General features: G+C 49.6%; 1 protein-coding gene across 2 annotated transcripts in view; it reads right to left on the bottom strand.

The window, feature by feature from the left end:
* LOC127055812 (dimethylaniline monooxygenase [N-oxide-forming] 4-like) overlaps positions 1-13,323 on the bottom strand; it is a 56,016-nt gene extending 42,693 nt beyond the window's left edge. The window contains exons 1-2 of one of the 2 annotated variants that reach the window (XM_050963235.1): positions 12,077-13,323; positions 11,824-11,868 (exon numbers count right to left, since the gene is read on the bottom strand). The gene's annotated coding sequence lies outside the window, so the exon portion shown is untranslated. The remainder of the gene's footprint in view (positions 1-11,823; positions 11,869-12,076) is intronic. The other variant, XM_050963234.1, reaches the window with a different exon arrangement.
* Between the last annotated feature and the right edge of the window lie 57 nt (positions 13,324-13,380).

Consider the following 13,380-nt stretch of genomic DNA (forward strand, 5'->3'; position numbering starts at 1 on the left):
CTGATCGCAAATGGTATCATCACAGAGTCACGAAGCCCCTATGCCTCACCCATTGTGGTCGTTCGTAAGAAGAGTGGAAAAATCCGGATGTGTATTGACTACCGCACCCTAAACAGGCGCACTACGGTTGATCAGTACACCATGCCTCGAGTACAAGATGCCTTGGACTGTTTGCTGGGTAGTCAGTGGTTCTCTGTGTTGGATCTTCGGAGTGGATACTACCAGATCCCTCTGGGTGAAGAAGATAAGGAAAAGACAGCCTTCATCTGCCCATTAGGGTTTTATCAGTTCGAACGCATGCCCCAAGGGATTTCTGGAGCACCTGCCACATTTCAACGTCTTATGGAAAAAGTCGTGGGAGACATGAATTTACTGCAGGTGTTAGTTTACTTGGATGACCTGATTGTGTTTGGAAGAACCCTGGAGGAACATGAAGAAAGACTTCTTAAAGTGCTCGACAGGTTGGAGGCATACGGTTTGAAGCTTTCAATTGATAAATGCCAGTTCTGCCAAACCTCAGTGAAGTATGTAGGTCACATCGTGTCCCAAGAGGGTGTGAGTACTGACCCCGATAAAATAGAAGCACTCACTACCTGGCCACGTCCCATTAACTACAGAGAACTCAAGACGTTTCTTGGATTTAGTGGTTACTACCGCAGATTTGTGAAGAACTATGCTACGATTGTAAAACCTCTGAATGATCTTACCAGGGGATACCAGTCCAACAAGAACAAATCTAAGACCCAGAATAAGCGGAGGCCTCCAAAGCCGCCTTTGCAGAGACACTATGGCCCCTTCGAACCATTTGGGCCGCGGTGGGATGAAAGATGTGAGAGAGCTTTTCGGGAAATCATTACTCGCTTAACTCATGCTCCCGTCCTAGTCTTTGCTGACCCAAGCAAACCGTTTATCCTGCATACTGATGCCAGTTTGGAGGGTCTGGGAGCAGTACTGTATCAGGAAGTGGAAGGCAAACGCAAACCGGTAGCCTTTGCCAGCCGAGGACTGTCTGACAGTGAAACTCGCTACCCCATCCACAAGCTGGAGTTCTTGGCCTTGAAATGGGCCATCACTGAGAAATTCCGAGACTACTTGTACGGTGCTCAGTTCCAGGTGTGGACAGACAACAACCCACTGACCTATGTGTTAACAAGTGCTAAATTGGATGCTACAGGCCAGAGATGGGTGGCCGCCTTGGCTAGCTATGAGTTCAGCATTCAATACCGATCAGGGAGGAGCAATGTAGATGCAGATGCCTTGTCCAGACGTCCGCAGGCACCTGATGTTGCTGTGATACCCACGGACGGCGTGAGAGCTATTTGCAGTGTGAGTCGCCGAGAGCCGGAGGCCCATGAGAGCCTTCATGGATGTGTTGCTGAAGCTTTGGGCCTACCCCCTGAAGGCGTGCCTTCTGCTTCAGTGAACTACATTGCTTTGGACCAATCTCCCTTGCCCATGCTCAATAAGGCTGACTGGCAAGAGGCCCAACTACAAGATGCTGACATTCGTGATACATTACTTGCCAAAAGAGGGGGGCGAGGCCCAGCTGAGGTTGTCCCACCTACCCCAGAGGGCAAACTACTATTGAGAGAATGGACCAAACTAAAACTGATTCAGGGAGTGCTACACCGCACGACCACAGACCCTCTACAAAAGCAACGGAATCAACTAGTGCTGCCAAAAGATTACAGAGCCCTGGCCATGAGGGCCCTGCATGATGACTTTGGACATTTAGGGATGGAGAGGACCCTGGAACTTATCCGCAGTAGATTCTATTGGCCACGGATGGCTGAAGATGTTCGCCGGAAATGTGAGACCTGCGCGCGATGTGTGCAAAGGAAAACTCTGCCCACGAGGGCTGCATATCTGAAGAACATCACCAGCAACAAACCTCTGGAGCTGGTTTGCATTGATTTCTTGTCTTTAGAAGTGGACAAGAGGAATATTGGGAACATCCTAGTAGTGACCGACCATTACACGCGATATGCGCAGGCATATCCCACACGTGATCAGAAGGCCACTACCGTCGCTCGAGTACTGTGGGAAAAATATTTCTCAGTTTATGGATTCCCAGCCCGGATACACTCGGATCAGGGACGAGACTTTGAGAGTCACCTTCTGAAGGAGGTGCTGAGGATAGCAGGAATTAAAAAGTCAAGGACAACGCCTTATCACCCACAGGGTGACCCTCAGCCAGAGAGGTTCAACCGAACCCTGTTAGATATGTTAGGGACTTTGCGGCCAGAGCAGAAGGCAACCTGGAGCCAACATGTCGCATTTCTAGTGCACGCCTACAACGCCACAAAGAACGACGCTACGGGAGTCACCCCATATCTCTTAATGTTTGGGCGAGAACCAAGATTACCCATAGACTTGTGCTTTGGTGTATCCGAGGATGGAGATAGCTATGAAACTCACCAGCAATATCTATCCCGTCTACGAGAAAAGCTGCGGGATGCTTATCACTTAGCTACATCTGCAGCTCAGAAGAATGCAGGCCGCAACAAACATCGATATGATGCTAGGGTACGTCTGCAAGAGCTCCAGCCAGGGGACAGAGTCCTGCTGAGAAATTTGGGTATTGCTGGCAAACACAAGATAGCTGACAGATGGAAGGCAATACCTTACTTAGTGATGGAAAAGCTAGGAGACCTGCCGGTCTACAAGATAAAACCTGAAGAGGGTCCAGGGCAGACCAAAACCGTGCATAGAAACCTTTTGCTCCCTGTGGGAGAATTGGTAAGCAGCCCTTATGAGGTGGACCACAACAGGGCAACTGGGCAGAACAAAGGTGCTGTACCAAAGCCGCCTTCCAATGTGGACAGCCGGCCTCCTGCAGCTAACCTACCCCTACTCGGCACATCTGACAGTGAGTCTGAGGAGGAAGACACAACCATGGTGTATCCTGGGATGAAGACAAGATTTCAGTCTCGATCCGCTGAATCAGAAGAGAGCACATCCTCTTCCGCCCTAAACCCTATGGCAGAAGTATTTAGGCCCATTCCTGACATCCCTGAGCCACTGGTGGGACCCCCGTGTAATGACTTACACAGGCTATTGGACAATGGTGACATACAGATGGAGGATGTCCAGAGCACCTGCGACCCTCCACTGTTAGAACTAGAAATGCAGGAGCCTATGCCAGTATCTGAGGGGAACTCACAGGAAACCTCCCCATCCGGCACTCAAGAGGATGTCCCCCCTACCATAGCAACAGAGATTCTTAATAGGCGAGACAGGGTAATAAGACCAGTGAAACGGTTAACTTACGATGCACCTGGGGTGATTAGTGAGGAGCCTATACATTTAGCACACAGGTTTGTGAAAGCTAAAGTGGGCTATCTAATGCCTTTTGGAGGGGACCAATAAGTTGGTATAGTAGGGAATGTGATTTGTCGGGACGACAAATTCTTGGCTGGGGGAAGGATGTAAGCAGAGTCAGGATAAGCTCTACCCTGACATCTGGTGGAAAGAATGTCAGAGAGTTTATTTGCATAGACACGCCTACCCTATCCCAGATTGCTGAGCGGTGGGACTGCTTGGTGACAAATGACTCACCCTCAGTTGGGTGGTACTTGCTAGACAAGGGTCATGGGTTCCAAAACCCAGTGAAGTAGAGAGGCTGGGGACAGGTATCTGTGCCTGGTGGTGCAGGCTCCTTGTGGAGCCAGAAGCACCAGTTGCACCTCCTCCTCTCTCCACTGTGGAATGTCAGAGTTGATTTTTTTATTCCCTCAAGAATCTAAATACAGGTTACTGAGCTGAATGCACTTTGGGCTAATGGTGCACTAGCACTGGGGCTCCCCCACTAAGAGCTGAGATCACTAAGAGTTGAAATCACAAAAAAGCTGAAATGACTTAGCTGAGAGCACTGAGCATTGTGCTAGCTAGTGGGGGAGCCTGAAGATATGCTGTGGAACAGAGCAGCTGGCGGAGTGGAGCAGTTGTGGGGACGGCTGGAGCGGATCACGGGACAGCTGGTGGCAGCAGAGCGGCTGGCAGAGCGGAGTAGCTGCGGGACGGGTGGAGCGGCCCACAGAGTGAGCAGAGCCGAGCAGTTTTGCAGAGCAGCTCATGGAGCAGAGCAGCTGGTGGAGCGGAGCAGTTCCTGAGGACGGCTGGAGGAGCAGAGTGGGGCGGCTGGTGAAGCGGAGCAGTTCGTGGAGAAGGCGGAAGCAGAACCCACGGAGAGGCAGGGCAGTTGGCCCTGGACCACGTAAGGTGCCCCTTTCTACCCAGGCTGGGGGGAGGGACCTCTACAGATAGACTCTCGAACTCTGGGGTGGCATTGACCAGAGACTTTTGGGTTGTTGGACTTTGGGGTGATTGGACTTAAAACCCTAAGCGGAAAAAGGACAGTGCCAAACGTACTTGGAGGTGGGTTTTTGTTTATGGTTTGTGTTATAACCCTGTTTGTGGTGTTTCTCCAATGGGATGCCGCATTGATTCCTTCCTTTATTAAAAAAGATTTTGCTACACTCAGACTCCGTGCTTGCGAGAGGGGAAGTATTGCCTCCTAGAGGCGCCCAGGGGGGTGTGGTATGTGAGTGTCCCAGGTCACTGGGTGGGGGCTCGAGCCGGTTATGCATTGTGTTACTGAAACGGAACCCCTGGATACTGAACCCGGCCCTTGTTGCTGCCAACTAGAGGGGCAGAAGGGTTACAGGATTAAGGGCAATGCCCATCTGTGACCAACAACTGTGGTTATCTTAACATCCCTGTTTTTCAGCAGCACCAGGCACTGGTGTCTTTTAAACCTTTGCCAACATGTTCAAGTCTGGCTTGCCTGAAGTCAATCTCTTGAATCCGTAAGTGGGGCTCAGCAGCAAACTAAGATTTATGGATGAAATCCTGGTCCCACTGCAGTCAAAAGCAAAACTCCCATTGATTTCAGTGGGGCCAGGATTTCACCCTATATGGCCAATTGATAAAATTATGTTTGAGGATTTGTGCGAAAGGCAAAGGGGTGGAAGCTCTTTTGTGGAGGAAACCCTTCCCAAGCTCTTTCAGATCCAGCCACCAACTCAGGGGATGAAGTAACCATTGGGGTGAGACATGGCCATTAAGATTCAGTGATAATTTGGAACTGCTCTGCAATAGTTCATGAATGCTGTAGGCTGACCTGGTTATTTGGAGGGTCACTGTAGGACGATAGTGGGTTAGTCTAATAGGGGCTTGTTAGAAACGACAAGCCAGAATGAGCAAGAATGGCTCAGGATAAGCCACCCCTCAGTAAACAATTAAGGGCTTTTAGAATCAAGGCCCAAACTATTAGCTTTGAAGATTCTGCCTCCTGACAACCTATTGAACTGGTTGGGACCGTGGAAGGAAAGGGTCACGAGTACAGAAGACCAAAGGAACTTTCTCTCCAGAGGCAGAGCAGTAGTTGTTTGGGAGAATCCAGCTGAGAGCCAGTTACCCCCTGAGGGGTGCCTGAGGAAGTGAAACCTGCCTAGTGTAACCGGAGGAATGGCTATTGTGGGGAACTTTCCTGGTTTCTGCAGTACCCTGGTGAAATGGACCAGCGAAAGGATCTGAGTTCTTGCTTCCACTCCCTTCACTCAGAGGCCTGCCTGACATCGAGGGCTGCTCTTCCACTCTCCTGTGTGGCAGAGTCCTTGTAACCCTGACAAGGCTGGACCCAGACTTCCTGTGGGGCTCGACCCCCAGTCATGTCGTGGTCAATCAGGAGAAGAATGGAAACGGTTAAAGGAAGAAGCTCCCCCTCTCCTCCAATGGGCATGGAGAACACCATGAACAGCAGTGTCTGAGACATAAGGAAAGTTCACAACCTGTTCCTCACACCTCCCAGGCGTCCCTACCAGGCGCTGGCAGCACTGTGGTGTTACCACGGGTCAGACACTGCTCTGGTGGTGGATACATGCCCTCAGCCTCTAGTGAGATCTTTCTCCCCAGTGTTGGCTCCTTCTGTCCAGGGCCATGTCCCTCCTCCAACTCCGGCCTCAAGGCCTCTTGTCTGGTGACATCTCCCTCTGCTGGGCCCCCACTGCCCAGGGACCCCCCTTGCCCTCCTCGGCTGCTCATCTCTCTCTGCTCCAGTGTTACTTGTGGCCCAGTCGGCGGTCGCTCTCCGGCTCTGGCTCTCACTGCAGCTCAGCCCTGGCTTGCCCTCGCTGTGGCTGGTCTGCACTGCCCCAGCTCCTGGCTCTGGGCTGCTCCAGGTCTTTCTCTAACTTATTTCTGCCTCCAGCCCAGCTCTGCCCCCACAGCTCAATGCTGCTGCTGCTGTCTCCAGCCAAGCTCCAGCTGCTGCTGTCTCCTTGGCTCTGTTCTGCTCTGGCAGCCCCAGCTCACAGGGAGGGGACCCAGGCTATTGACTCACTCTTTGGCCTGCCCACCCTGTCAAGCTGGCTGATTTGGAGAACGAGCCTCTTCCCCAATGGCCCTGGGGATTATGAGTCTCAGGATTCTGAGTCCTCTTTGGCCTTTTCCCTTTCTCCTAGTAGGGGAGAGGGCTAGCCAAGGTCTCACTAACTCACTAAGTTCCAGTAGGGGGCTGGCAGCCCAACATTAGGTTACCATCCATCACATAGGATCGACTGCCAAGATGGACGTGTGTAGGCTGTTTTCAATCCTTTTTCTCTTGGGGCTTTATTCCTGCTCCAAACCAGACGATGATTTGGGTGAAGCTAACGCTCTGACTGTATGCACCGCTGGTCACAGATTCCCAAAGGGAGGGACCCCAGGTGCTGAACTTAGTTGGTCCTGTTGGGTAAACGTGGTTGTCATAAAGGGTGCTGTAGCCCAGCGCCCAGTCTCAAGAGTGGGTGAAACGGCTGATTCCACCCCAGGAGTGGTGTGGGCAGGAAGCCTGGTGCCTGAGGGGATACACTCGGAGAGACCAGAAAGGTGAAAGAGCGGCAGCCAGCCCTGTAACTGGGCCATGTCTACATCTAAAATTTTGCAGCGCTGGTTGTTACAGCTGTATTAGTACAGCTGTATAGGGCCAGCGCTGCAGAGTGGCCACACTTACAGCAACCAGCGCTGCAAGTGGTGTTAGATGTGGCCACACTGCAGCGCTGTTGGGCGGCTTCAAGGGGTTTCGGGGAACGCGAGAGCAAACCGGGAAAGGAGACCAGCTTCGCCGCGGTTTGCTCTCGCGTTCCGCGAACCACCCTGCAAACCGCAGGGAAGGAGACCTGCTTGCTCGGGTTCGGGGAACGTGAGAGCAAACCGGGAAAGGAGACCAGCTTCGCTGCGGTTTGCTCTCGCGTTCCGCGAACCACCCTGCAAACCGCAGGGAAGGAGACCTGCTTGCTCGGGTTCGGGGAACGCGAGAGCAAACCGGGAAAGGAGACCAGCTTCGCCGCGGTTTGCTCTCGCGTTCCGCGAACCACCCTGCAAACCGCAGGGAAGGAGACCTGCTTGCTCGGGTTCGGGGAACGCGAGAGCAAACCGGGAAAGGAGACCAGCTTCGCCGCGGTTTGCTCTCGCGTTCCGCGAACCACCCTGCAAACCGCAGGGAAGGAGACCTGCTTGCTCGGGTTCGGGGAACGCGAGAGCAAACCGGGAAAGGAGACCAGCTTCGCCGCGGTTTGCTCTCGCGTTCCGCGAACCACCGTGCAAACCGCAGGGAAGGAGACCTGCTTGTTCGGGGAACGCGAGAGCAAACCGCGGCGAAGCTGGTCTCCTTCCCCGGTTTGCTCTCGCGTTCCCCGAACCGCCGAGCAAGCAGGTCTCCTTCCCTGCGGTTTGCAGGGTGGTTCGCGGAACGCGAGAGCAAACCGCGGCGAAGCTGGTCTCCTTCCCCGGTTTGCTCTCGCGTTCCCGGAACCACCCTGCAAACCGCAGGGAAGGAGACCTGCTTGCTCGGGGTTCGGGGAACGCGAGAGCAAGCCGGGGAAGGAGACCAGCTTGATTACCAGAGGCTTCCTCAGGTATGCTGGGATACCTGCTTATTCCACGGAGGTCAAGAAAAGCGCTGGTAAGTGTCTATACTTGATTACCAGCGCTGGATCACCAGCGCTGGATCCTCTACACCCGAGACAAAACGGGAGTACGGCCAGCGCTGCAAATAGGGAGTTGCAGCGCTGGTGGTGCCCTGCAGATGTGTACACCTCCTAAGTTGCAGCGCTGTAACTCCCTCACCAGCGCTGCAACTTTCTGATGTAGACAAGCCCCCTGGGATATCATCTAGTATGACTCATAGACCTCTCAAACTATGGAGTAGGCTGTAATCTCCTGGAATGCCGTTTGCCTGCTTTGACAATAGGAGGTCGTTAGCTAAGCAGAACACCTATGTTAGGCAATAGGATAATGGATTCCAACTGGAATAGCAGGGCTTCTTTTCCACTTAAAACAAGAAACACTCGCACAGCAGGAAGCCAGCAAGGACAGACTGTCAGCGGTTACCAAGGTGGGGCACAGAAGGACCTTTGCTTCTAAGAGAATGAAAGGGTTCCTGTAACAGCCCAGCAGCAGGCCATCCTGGGGGGGCCTTGGGGCCAGGCAACCCTGAGCAGTGTTGAGTGTTCGTTTGTTCCCATGCTTGTAACTCTTTACATAAAACTTGTGTGTAAGAACTGGCTTGTCTTGGACAATTTACACAGTTTTCTGTCTGAGGAGAAAGGACTCCTCAGGAACCCTCATGCAAAGGCCTGCAAGTTAACAACGTAAGCACCTGCTCTTGTTTCAGTCCAGAAGAACAGGGAACATAGTAGGAGTGAGATGCAAAAGGCAAAAGCAGTAGAGAGGAAGAATAGCTCAGTGGTTATCTTGCTAGCCTAGGACTTAGGAGACCTGGGTTCAAGATTCTGTTCTAATATAAAAGCAGCAAAGAGTCCTGTGGTACCTTATAGACTAACAGGCATATTGGAGCATGAGCTTTTGTGGGCGAATACCCACTCGGTCGGATGCATGTGGGTGAATGTGGTGCATGCTCCAGTACGTCTGTTAGGCTTTGGCTACACTGGCACTTTACAGCGCTGCAACTTTCGCGCTCAGGGGTGTGAAAAAACACCCCCCTGAGCGCTGCAAAATACAGCGCTGTAAAGCCTCAGTGTAATCAGGGCGGCAGCGCTGGGAGCGCGACTCCCAGCGCTGCACGCTACACCTGTAAGGGATGTGGTTTACGTGCAGCGCTGGGAGAGCTCTCTCCCAGCGCTGGCGCTCCGACCACACTCACATTTCAAAGCACTGCCACGGTAGCGCTCCCGCAGCACTGCCGCAGCAGCGCTTTGACATTTCAAGTGTAGCCATACCCATAGTCTATAGGGTGCCACAGGACTCTTTGCTGCTTTTACAGATCCAGACTAACAGGGCTACCCTGCTGATACTTGTTCTAATATAGGCTTCCTGTGTGACCTTGGGCACCTCCCTTAGTCACTCTGTGTGTGCCATTTCCCTCTCTGACCAGTGGGGAGAACAGAACACAAGACCTTCCAGGGTATTGTGAGGATGAATACATCAAAGATTGCGAGGTGCTTAGATTCTACACTGATGGGGCACTGTATAAATACAGCTTTCCATCAGGCACCTGAAAGATCAAGGTGAAACAGGCTGCAAAGGTCACATGTGACTACATAGAAGTGTCTTGATTGCCAATGGGATCCGTGGACCTCAGCATTCCTGAAAATGTGCGGTTCTGATTATTTCTTTTTCATCCTATGGATTCACATTTGATCCTTCTCATTTGCCTTTGTTGAGACGGTTTTGTTAATAATTTGTACTCACAGAGTCAGGGAAATGGAATTCCTTCACCCTTTCAAGTTTTTCACTTGATAACTAGAGAGAAACTGGAATTTACAGTGAAGGTGCCAAGAGAGAATTGTCTCAGATGGCATTCTGGGGTTTACCAGTGACCGAGTTTAGCAAATGTAATCAGCCGTGTCTGTAAACAACTAAATCATGAAGACATCAAGAGAAGACAACTGTGGCTTGGGAAAGGGTTAATTGGAAAAGGCAGGGTTCAGACCATGATAGAAATTGTGCTGCTGTGTTGAGATGGGAATAAATTGCACTCCTGCATCTGAATCTGCCTGGAGTTTGGATCTGAATCAGACGTTGGTGGCTAACTCCTCTCTATAACAGGCCAAACCAAACCCCTGACATTTGGGCAGACTGAATCCAAACTTGTCTTATCTCCACCCTCATGGTACGGTCAGCAAATGGAGAGCTTTTGATAACATAATGCTTCTTACTGGAGCTTCACTGACTGTGTCTGCAGCTATTTGTGCAGGATGGAGTTGTTTGAGTAGCTGAGCACTTTTCCTCCAGCAGGTGCAGTTCACTGCAGCTCTCATTAAACCCAGCTATTAATTTTCTGCTAGGACAACACCCCATAGCACAGTGTTTCTCACGCGGCAGGCCACCAGCAAGCCTTTGTGAGGTTCCCCGATGCTGTTCCTGCAGCCTAATGCCTTGCCTTAGCCTGAGAGAGTTGAACACTGGTGTATACAGGTACAAGGAAGTGGAGGAAAGTGCAAAGCACAGGAAGTGGAGGGCCCCTGGTTGCAACAGCCTGGCTTTTTAATTAGCCTTGTAGTCCCAAAGCCTCTTCCCAGCATTCTGCCGGATTTTTTAATGTGTTCATTTAAAAAAAAAATCCTATATCCAATAAACCATTACATAATGTGTCCCAAAGCCTACTCATAGCCCCAAGGAACTGTACTGATTGGCAGAGGATAGCCCCTCCTGTTTACCATAGCCACACCCTCTGCTCCATGGTACCAGAGACAGCACTGGAGCTGCTACCACCCTGCACCACTGGAGGTTCCCCAATGCTGGAGGAATCAGCCCCTGACCCTTTAAGCCAGGTTTAAGGCTGCTTTGTGTTGCTGCATGAGTATGGCTAAGAGTGTGTCTTTAAAGTAAGGACTCACATAGTGCCATACTGACCCAGTGCTGGACTGACCCAGAGGGTCTGCTCCATCTTGGAGACCTAAGTGAAGGCCAGGCAATAAAACTGTTAAGCTCCCGCAAAGGATGAGAACATGTATTAGTGATTAAAAGGTTAAGTAACACGGCAAGAATATTGTCATTATTACAAAAAAAGCCACAAACATTGGAAACCCAGGAAATTCAGAGTTAAGATGAAATAAAACTGGACATTCCATGTTCTCAATTGTTTGGGTTTCTGTTAAGGCACCCAATAAAGAAATAAACAAAAGACCTTGTGGGGGCAAAAACATTTAAAATGTGTAATTTTTGCTTATGTAGCAAATAAATATCTGTAATCCAGTACTTCCCAAATGCTCAGTAAAAGACAAAGTCTCATACCCTATTGTGAGCTTCCCAGGGGTCAAACAAATTGGTTAGTTCAATCAACAGCTGGAGGGAGATAAGAAGTAGAATGATTTATTTGACACTTGCTAAGCAATCTGAGACATCATGAGAAAATTCAGGAGGACGTTTATTACTTTTCTATCCAGAAAGTTAGAAGGCAATTTAAAAAAAATGGAGCATATAAAGGAAAACTGCCTACAACTTCAATTACTTCTTGTTCCATAGGAACTATGGCCATTTTGAACAATTTTATTGAGTCCCATTTTCAAAATGAGGAGCCTAAATCTGTTTGAAAGTCAATGGAACTTGGGCTCCTAAGTGTCTGAGTCACTTTTGAAAATGGGACTTATTTTACTCCATATTTTGTATACTTTATCTACACATATATGTATTATAAACTATATTGGTATATGTCATTGTAAGAACATAAATGCCCTGCAGAAGCGCTCCATGAAGTTCGAAAGCTTGTCCCTGCTACGTACAAAACTTGCTGCAATAAAAGATATGTCCTCACCCATTTTGTCTCTCTTTTATGAAGAGAAGCACTAACAAAGAAAAAGAGGAAAAAAAGCCACTTACATTTATCCAAAGTCACAGCAAAGGGTACTCTTCTGGATGTGTGCCCTGAGAATTAATTAATACAGAAATGTTGCTCTGTTTGAAAACTACTAGTTCCACACATACAAAGCATAACATTTCCCTATCATACATTTCTTTCACACTTGCTAATCACAGTTCTCCCTGGGGTTCTGGACACACACCAAATTTGCAGATTGATTGTTGAAAGCATGAAAAATGCAGTTGAGAATAAGGACTCTAAGTAAAGAAACACCTTTTTGGTTCAATGTGGTGTCTTTTTTGTTTTGCATTCGACTGGGTTTTGGGTGAAGTTTGTCTGGTTACAGATTACATGAGAGAGTAAAGTCCAGACCTTACAGCTCACTCTCATTCCTCAGCTCCTCTGACCTTTACATGCTCCCTCCCCACATCTGTGTAGCATTGAAATTCAAATGCATTCCTATTCACTCTCAAGAAAAAGAGAAAAATGCACTAATTCTGAATGGCTAACCATAGTAACCAAGACAATTAAGCCATGCAGGCAGATCAGGTGGTTGCTTGGGTCTGCAAAATATTTAAGGCCAGATTGTGGCTGGGGGAAGGGAATGGTGAAGTCACAATGTGCATGCCTGCACTCCCTTGCAGCTGAGGTGAGAGCAGGCCCATGGCCCCATCTCCATCCATACTGGCCAGCAAACCTGCATCAGGATGAGAGTGAGAGGAAGGAAAATGTATAGACTGCACCCCTATGAAAAAAGAGTGTTGTCTAGAGGAATTCTGGCTGGGTCACTCCCACTTGGTGTGGCTCCTCTCCACAAATACACTCCACTTGACATCTGAAATGTAGCCATCCAGGGACACACACCCTTGAATTTTTAGTCACAATGCCACAAATATTTATGTATTGTCCACACTAGAATTTACAACTATGGAGCTAACACATGTGAAAGCACCACTAAGACAAGGTAGGTATGAGCTAATATTTTTTTATTGCACCAGCTTCTGGTGGTGATAGAGAGACACTTTTGAGTTACACAGAGAAGAGCTCCACATTGCTTGAAAGCTTGTCTCTTTCACCAATAGAAAGTGGTGCAATAAAAGATATTACCTCCCCCTCTTTGTCTCTCTCATATCCTGGGATCAATATAGCTATGACAATGCAAAAAGCATGATGACACCTTACCAGGTATACATACCATAAATGACAATCTTGTCTAAATTATGACGGGTTGTCTACGGCAGACAAAACAAAAAGCCCACAAGTTCCAAGGGCTAATGCTACAGCCTGTAGTAACCTAAAGTACTTAAATGGCATCCATTGCTGTAGCGTCTGAGCACTTCAGTCTTCCATGTATTTTCCTCCCCAAAGCCCCTGTGAGGCTGGGAAGTGTTGTTATCTTCATTGTACAGATGGGGAACTGAGGCAGAGAAAGGCTTCCCAAGGTCACACAGGAAGTCTGAGAAGGGACTTGAACCCAGGCAGAGGAGGGAATTGAGTGTGGGTTTCTCAAATCCAAGCCTAGCCCCTGGACCTTCCGTTCTCACACAAAGCACATGCACAGAAGAATTGGCAACCAA

The sequence above is a fragment of the Gopherus flavomarginatus genome, chromosome 7 (assembly GCF_025201925.1).
Source record: "Gopherus flavomarginatus isolate rGopFla2 chromosome 7, rGopFla2.mat.asm, whole genome shotgun sequence".
NCBI lineage: Eukaryota > Metazoa > Chordata > Testudines > Testudinidae > Gopherus > Gopherus flavomarginatus.